The sequence below is a fragment of the Triturus cristatus genome, chromosome 2_2 (assembly GCF_964204655.1).
Source record: "Triturus cristatus chromosome 2_2, aTriCri1.1, whole genome shotgun sequence".
Taxonomy (NCBI): Eukaryota; Metazoa; Chordata; class Amphibia; order Caudata; family Salamandridae; genus Triturus; species Triturus cristatus.
This window is the reverse complement of record NC_140582.1, coordinates 685,829,416-685,838,298: the sequence shown is the minus strand read 5'-3', so window position 1 is coordinate 685,838,298 and position 8,883 is coordinate 685,829,416.

The following is an 8,883-nucleotide window of genomic DNA, read 5'->3' as shown; positions in this document are numbered from 1 at the left end:
GTTATAGTTGCCTGCACTAACTATAACGGGGGAATTTCATTGGTTTTTTATCAGTAAAATTTCCACTAACTATAACATGTGTGAAACCTATGGTTTTTTCAGTGAATATATATATATATATATATATATCGAACCAGTTCCTTTGACAGGAAAAATCCACACGCACTCCCTGGAGTGATTATCCATTCATTTTAATCAATTTCATAACACGGCATGGCACATCAAGCAGGTTAACCCAACGCGTTTCAGTCTTCTCAGACCTTGTTCACGGGTAACGGACATTTTTTTCTTTACCTTTTTGTATATGTCTTAATCACATGATATTACATCATATCCTGCTTAGCATTGTGGGCCTTGTAGTGCACATAATTCTGTTACGGTTGATTAACTAAAAATCATTTTCATGAGTGTTGTTTGCAACTATGCATCACAATATGATAGTCTTTGGGGAGACTCAGGTTAGCCGGTAATAATGTATTCATTGAATTTGGCATAACGCTCGATCGCCCGCTAGTGGGCATAGGTGAAGATGACAAATGGGTTAATTTGTAAATATGACCCTCCAGTGGGTATTTTTGTATTGACCAATACCAGTTCCCCAACTGCTATAATATGGATGTAGTGTGGTTAAAAATCATAAACTATACAGATAATTTACAATATACATTGTCCTATCTTGATGTTTGAGAGGCAACATTGTAAATAAGACTCGGGTTCATTATCATGTATCCACTAATTGTCCTGTTTCACAGATGTGAGTGCATCTCTTCATCCTTATTCAAACCATACGGGATTAATGTTCTGAAAGCAAGAATGTGTCACGATTCTTTCTGTCTGAGAGATCTTTCCCGGTTGCCACCTCTCACATGGCAACCCACCATTTCCACCGCATAAAAGCTTAGTTTTTTCCAGTCACTTTCATGGTATTTTTCCATGTGTTCCGCAACAGCATAGCTGCGGTCTTTATTGATTGTAGCTCTTACGTGTTCTAAAATGCGCTTCTTGAGTTCACAGATCGTACTTCCCACGTATTTCAGTTTGCATGGGCACTCGATAATGTAAATTACATATTGGCTTTTACAGTTGATCATTTGGTTGATTTTCCATTTTTTTCGGTTAGCCATTGTGATCTCTTTTGTATTTCGTGCAATTTGACATACTTTGCATTTGGAACATTTAAAAAATCCCCTTGGTTGTAACCAGGATCGTTGTTGTTTTTTCATCTCAAAGTGGCTGTGGACCAATTCGTCCTTCAAGTTCTTTGCTCTCCTGTATGTTATTTTGGGGTGGTTGCCCACTATTTTGGTCATCGTGGGATCTAATGTCAATATTTTCCAATGTTTCCGAAATATTTGTTCAATTTGTTTGGATTGTGTGGACAGTGTTGTGATCAGCCGGATTGTGTTTTATTCTAGTTCGGCACTTGGATTCTTGTCTTTGATGATATCCACTCTTCTTTGTTTTTCTGTTCTTTTTAGACAATCTGTCAATATTCTTGTACTGTATTTTCGTTTTTTGAATCTCCGTATGGTTTGTTCACTGTGTTTTTTCCATTCCTCCTCTTCTGATCAGATGCGTCGTATTCTTAACAACTCCCCATAGGGAATGTTTTTTATTAGGGATGGTTGATGGAAACTTTCAGCATGTAACGTTGCATTGCTTGCTGTACTTTTCCGGTGTAGTGTTGTATGTATTTTTTCCTCCTTGATGTAAATCTCTGTGTCCAGGAACACAACTTTGTTGTTGCTGATGTTGTACGTAAAGTGTAAGTTAGTATCCGTGTTATTGAGAATGTTGAAGTATGAATCGAAATCTTCCTCTGATCCATTCCAGATTATTAATAGATCGTCTATGTATCTTATCCAAGACACTATTTTTTCCACATAGTGATCATTCTCTGTTTTCCACGCCACTTTTTGTTCCCACCAGCCCATTGTTAAACATGCGTAACTTGGACTAAAGGAAAATCCCATAGCGGTGCCATCTTTTTGTTGATATATTTCTTCTCCAAACATGAAGACATTTTTTGTGAGACATAACTCAATCATATCTGTGATCATGTTGTTGTGATGTGTAAAATGAATATTCCGTTCTTTGAGGAAGTATTTACATGCTGTCAATCCAATTTTATTGTTGATGTTGGTGTATAAAGAGATAACATCCATTGTTATCAATTTATAAGTGGGTTCCCATGTGATATCCTGTAGTATTCTCAAGAGGTCTTTTTTATCGCGTAGGTATGATGTTAGTTCTTTGACATATGGGAATAGGAATTTATCCACAAAGTTTGCAACTGGTTCTAAGAGAGATCCCTTAGCAGATACGATTGGTCTCCCTGGTGGTTTAGTGGGATTTTTATGAATTTTGGGGAGGAAGTAGATCGTTGCCATTATAGGATTTTCACTTGTGAGATATTTCAGTTCGTCTTGATCTATTAAGTTTTTCTCTCTCCATTCCTTCAATTTTTTGTCCAATTCATGTTTCATTTGAGTCGTAGGGTTCTCCTTTAGTCTTTCATAATGTTTCGTGTTGTTAAGTTGTGCATGGGCTTCCTCCACATAAAGATTTTTATCTTGTATTATAATATTTCCGCCTTTGTCGGCCATCTTAATCACAATTTCCTCATTTGATTTCAGTTTTTCCAGGGCCTTGCGTTCTTCCAGCGTTATATTATATTTGTGTTTCTTGATGTTTAGTTGGTATAGATCTTTGACTACTGCTTCGTGAAAGATATCTATTTTGTTTCCAGCAGGGAATTGTGGATTGTATTTAGATTTAGATTTCTTTCCGCTGCTCCCTTCGCCCAGTTGAGCGCAGTATGAGTCCAAATTGCTCGGTGGTTCACTGTTGTCCTTGTCTAGTTCCATCAGTGTGATGAAGTGCTGGGCATCTGCTGCAAATTAACCCATTTGTCATCTTCACCTATGCCCACTAGCGGGCGATCGAGCGTTATGCCAAATTCAATGAATACATTATTACCGGCTAACCTGAGTCTCCCCAAAGACTATCATATTGTGATGCATAGTTGCAAACAACACTCATGAAAATGATTTTTAGTTAATCAACCGTAACAGAATTATGTGCACTACAAGGCCCACAATGCTAAGCAGGATATGATGTAATATCATGTGATTAAGACATATACAAAAAGGTAAAGAAAAAAATGTCCGTTACCCGTGAACAAGGTCTGAGAAGACTGAAACGCGTTGGGTTAACCTGCTTGATGTGCCATGCCGTGTTATGAAATTGATTAAAATGAATGGATAATCACTCCAGGGAGTGCGTGTGGATTTTTCCTGTCAAAGGAACTGGTTCGATATTGTAATGGATGACTCCGCCGTCTCCACGCCGTTCGCACCGCCTAGAGCACCGGGATGCCGTAAAATTGAGTCAACGCTGTGACATATATATATATATATATATATATATATCCAATTACCGCTGGTGCGTAGAGGAAACAATGGACATCACTCGCTCCAAAATCACTAGCGGACTCGGACCTTCATTCAAGTGCGTATTTATTTCGTTGGGATTGTCGTCATAACGTTTCGGCTCAGCAGAGCCTTGATCACATGACAACGTAAGTTCAATACAAGATCCAATAAATAGCCAGAGCATAGGGTTCAAAGTGCATAATTTCAATCATGTGACCTTTGGTTTCATTGACATAGAGAAAACACTACTTCACTCATTTAGTAATGTGCAAAATGCAGAAATGACTTGATCCTAAAATATCAAAGGGTTAAATCATTTAAATTGTGCAACTAGTCGCTGTTATTCAAATTTTAAGACAATAAATAGATAAATAAGTTCATAAAAACAAATACTCTATTTACATTAATACTTATCACCCTTATTTGGTTTGAAAAAACAATCAGGTTGTCATGGCGTAAATGCCAGGTTGATAATACCTACAGTCCTAAACCAAGATATTAAATGCTACGCAGTTCAAATACATTGGATGCGACAAATAATGGCATAAATGCCTAAAGCATCCACCTACCTCAAGATAGAAGAGTTATACTTGTTAGGGTAAATGTAAAAGGGATTTAAATACATATAGTCTATGTCTAAAAACACGTGTTAACGTTATCGGTCATGGATATGAAATGTACTAATGCAGATCTCATGGTGTGTGTCTAAGCTGAATATGGATCCACTAATAAGTGCTAAAAAAATGTTGCAAAGTTCTGGAAGGAAAAAGAAAAAAAAACATAGCATATCCAACTCTGGCGTGTGACGAGACATTATTGGATAATAACCATCAGAAATTCAACAATGCACCAATAAAGTAATCATTGGATCAGGAAAGAATATCACATATTGAATTTGAAGTGATGGAGACAAATGCAACAAGTATAAAAGTAGACATCATAGAGAGATTAAACAGCTCATGTGCATTTCATCATAAATGCATATCATACTACTGAATACAAATGCTTAATTCATCCCTTGCATAGTATTCAAACGATGTGGTTAAAGATGCATAATTTAAAAATCAATTGAAGATAAAACATCCTCACATGGTATTGGGAAAATTATTAAACAATAATTGTTGTTCACATTATTTTCTTCCCATACCTAGTTGGACAATCAATTAAGGTAAACAGGTATACATGTCCTCAGTTATGTTAAGCCCTTTCGGGTGTTTAGTATCTAAACGCAATATGTATTGAGTTTCCAACTTGCGGAGCTACGCTTCCCTATTCCCTCCTCGTCTGCTCCCTTGATAGCGTCAATGACATAGAACTTAAGAAGACGACTATCACTGTGGTGGAACTCCCTGAAATGTCTGGCCACTGGGTATGTATTGTCTTGATTGGAGATCGCTCTAAGGTGCTGAAGAATTCGCTTATGCACCGCCAATTTGGTGCTGTCCACATACCTCAATGGACATGGACATATTAAAATATAAACTGCGAATTCCGTTTTACAGGTAAGTATCTTGTTGATACGATGTTCCAAGTTACTGAAACCATCCTGATAGGATCTAGTATTCACTCCTTGGAGGCATGACTCATAAAAACCCGTGTTGGTTTGTAGCCAGGTTGCCCTTTCGATAATCTCAGGATTAGTATCCACAAGAGAGTCCCTCATAGATGGAGCTCTACTGTAAGGAAGAGAAGCTCGTGTTGGTAATGTCGCGCCAATAACTGGATCATTGAGTACAATGGGCCAATTATGATTGATGATTTTGTAAATATTCTTATGTTGCTTACTATATCATGTGATGATTCTAAAAGTATAGGCTGTTACAGGGGGGGTGGGAGCTAGGCTTACATTCGCAACAGTCTGACTGTGGACATAGATGCCCAGAAGTTCCTCTCTAGTGTGTTGCATGGATTTGCTGACAGCAATCTCAATAGTTTTTTCGGAATAACCTCTTTCCAAAAATTTGATGCTGCTAGAAAGTTGTGCAGAGGCCAGGTCAGTGCTATTGCTGCATACTCTTCTGATGCGCAGCATTTCCCCATAGGGGATGCTAGCTATCAGGTGGGCAGGGTGCGAACTTCTGGCATGTAACAGTGTGTTGCCTGCTGTCTTTTTTTGGTATAGTCGTGTTTCCAATACTTCATTAAGGACGTATACCTCAGTATCGAAAAACGTCACTGATGTCTGGCTCATAGTGGCAGTAAAAGTTAGGTTATAGTCATTGCTGTTAATGTCTCTAATAAAACTTTGAGCTTGGTTCTCATCTCCTCGCCAAACGATAAATAAATCATTGATAAATCAATACCATGCTACCACAACATTTTCCATCTCTTCTTTGTATTGCCTATTGAGGACCAGTTCCTCCCAAGCACCCATCACTAAACAGGCATAGCTTGGTGAAAAACTGGCCCCCATAGCCACTCCCTGAAGTTGGCGGTACAACAGATTATTAAACATGAACAAATTGTTAGTTAAGCAATATTGTAATATTTGCAATAACATTGTGTTATGTTCTTTGCCATGGTCTCTCCTTTGGCTCAAATAATGGGATACTGCATTAAGACCAATCTCATGTTTAATGCTGGTATAAAGGGCTGTGATGTCCAGAGCAAGCATCCAGTAGCCTTCTAACCACCTGATTTGTTGTATCTTACATAAAAAGTCTCCTGTATCCTGGATGTAAGAGGATAGTTTCTTGACAAAAGGCTGGAGAAAAAAGTCGATATAAACAGAGGTTTTCTCCAAAAGCCCCCCTCTGGCTGAAATTATGGGTCTGCCCGGGGGTTTATTTATATCCTTGTGTACTTTTGGAATAAAATAAATGATTGGGGTTAATGGGTTGTCAACTCTTAGAAACTTGAACTCTGCTTCTGTTATAAGTTTTTTGTTCCCCCACTTCGTGAGTTTCGAATGATAATCCTGTACCATGGTTTTGAGATCGCTCGCATTGGATCTCATGTAGCACTCTCTGTCATTAAGTTGGGTATAGGCTTCCTTCTCGTATAGTGATCGCTCCATAAGTACCACATTGCCACCTTTGTCGCTCTGACGAACCACGATATTCTTGTTTTCCCCAAGTTTTTTCATTAGGTTGTCATATTCAAAAGATTGTCTGTCATATTTTTTTCTCTGAGTTGCTGTTTTTTTGTAAAGTTTTTTTTATTTGACAGACCGTATTGTCATGAAAGATGTCAATAGCATCTCTTGGCTTAATGGGATTAAATAACGATGGAGGTTTGAAAGGTTTTGTTACTTGCTTGATCTCCGTTGTGCTGTTTTCATAGCCAGTTCCATCCGTTTCCCATAATTCTAAAAGCTCAGCCGTTTGCGACAAGTCACAAGAGTCAATGTTTCCCTGAGGCTGACTGCTAGATTTTGAGCTGTCTATTGTTTTGTTGAGAGCAAAATACTTGCGAAGTTTTAATTTTCTCACCGCTTTATAAATATCACACCTGGTCTTAGTATAGTTCATGTTACTTTTAGGGACAAAGGAGAGACCCAGTTTAAGGATATCTTCTTCCGCTTTGGTTAAAATACATGAACTAAGATTGATGATGGTTTTGTCATTCGTGTTCGCGTTTATTCCTTGGGCATCCAATGACCTCTGCCCCTCCTTTTGTTTGGATAGGCAGCGCCTCTTCCTCGCCCTCTGCCTACGCCTGCATTTGTAATTGGCGTGTTTCCTCCATATTGTTTTTGGGTCCGAGGTCTGAGCGTCTGGAGCCTCTCCCGGTTTAAAAAAACAATTTCTTTTCCAGGGTACGGCTTGTTGCTCTGCCTTAATTGTGCCTCATCACGCATTTCAGTTTCTGACTCAGTGCCTGTTCCTTAGCTCAATTCTGATACTGATGTTTCCGGGTATTCCTCATTCTTATTTGGCCTGAATTGTTAGGATTTCTCAACATATCAAACTTTTTTGAGAAGGTGAAAATTTGGCCCAGGTCATAATCATTTCTATCTCATTGAAATATGTAGGCTTTCCTATCCATAATCCTAGCCTCCTCCTTCTTTAAGCGTGCATTCATTTCACCGGTTCATTTGTCCTTCTCTTCCTTGGTGCCTAAAGGTTCAATTTGCTCTTGAAGGGAAGCTATCTCCGCAAGTAGTTGGCTCTGTCAATTTCAGCATACTTAATGAGGATGAGCACTAGTCGGCGAGAAGCGTCCAGATTGCTTTCAGCCCATTCCCTCATTAGGTCCGGATTCGGGTCCTCATAGCTAGGTGCTATCATTATTCGTAGACCCCTTGGTATGCGATTCACTTCGATATAGCCTTGTAAAGATTTAGCTTCCCACCATTTTGCTTGCTCACTTTTAAACTTCTTCTCCAAGGTTTTAAAAATATCTTTAAGTGATTTGTTGGTGGTATTTGTCTCGTCATTAGTCCTTCCACGTATGTTTTGGGGAATTGGGAGGCTGTCTGAGAACATCGAAGACGCGGCTGTTTCCCGGTCCCTCACGTAGTCAACCGACATCCCTTAATTCGAATAGATTTGGAAAAGGCGACTTAAATTCAGTTAACTCCTAACATTCCCGAAATGCGCCTATGCATTGGTAACTCTCCTCCCCCTCACTCGAACCCGCTTACTTCAGTGTCACGGTTCCTGAAAACCTCCTCCGTTGCGCCGCGTCCTCCGACTCGGTTCTCGTTGGCTGTTCTCAGTTTCCGAAAGACTACCGATTGCCAGGTGCTGGGGGGGTCAAACGCCTTACTCCTTCCGGAGTGAAAATTCCACCAAGGAACCTTGGATACGGCTTCAGTTGACGGCGTTGACCGTTGCAGGAGAGGGTCCCGTGTTGTGGCTTCCTGAAACCAAACCGCCACAAATATCCAAATACCGCTGGTGCGTAGAGGAAACAATGGACATCACTCGCTCCAAAATCACTAGCGGACACGGACCTTCATTCAAGTGCGTATTTATTTCGTTGGGATTGTCGTCATAACGTTTCGGCTCAGCAGAGCCTTGATCACATGACAACGTAAGTTCAATACAAGATCCAATAAATAGCCAGAGCATAGGGTTCAAAGTGCATAATTTCAATCATGTGACCTTTGGTTTCATTGACATAGAGAAAACACTACTTCACTCATTTAGTAATGTGCAAAATGCAGAAATGACTTGATCCTAAAATATCAAAGGGTTAAATCATTTAAATTGTGCAACTAGTCGCTGTTATTCAAATTTTAAGACAATAAATAGATAAATAAGTCGATAAAAACAAATACTCTATTTACATTAATAAATATCACCCTTATTTGGTTTGAAAAAACAATCAGGTTGTCATGGCGTAAATGCCAGGTTGATAATACTTACAGTCCTAAACCAAGATATTAAATGCTACGCAGTTCAAATACATTGGATGCGATAAATATATATATATACATTACCTACTGGCAGTGACCAGATGACCCGGGACGACCCAGCGCCCAAATGACCTGGGAGGGTGCCGT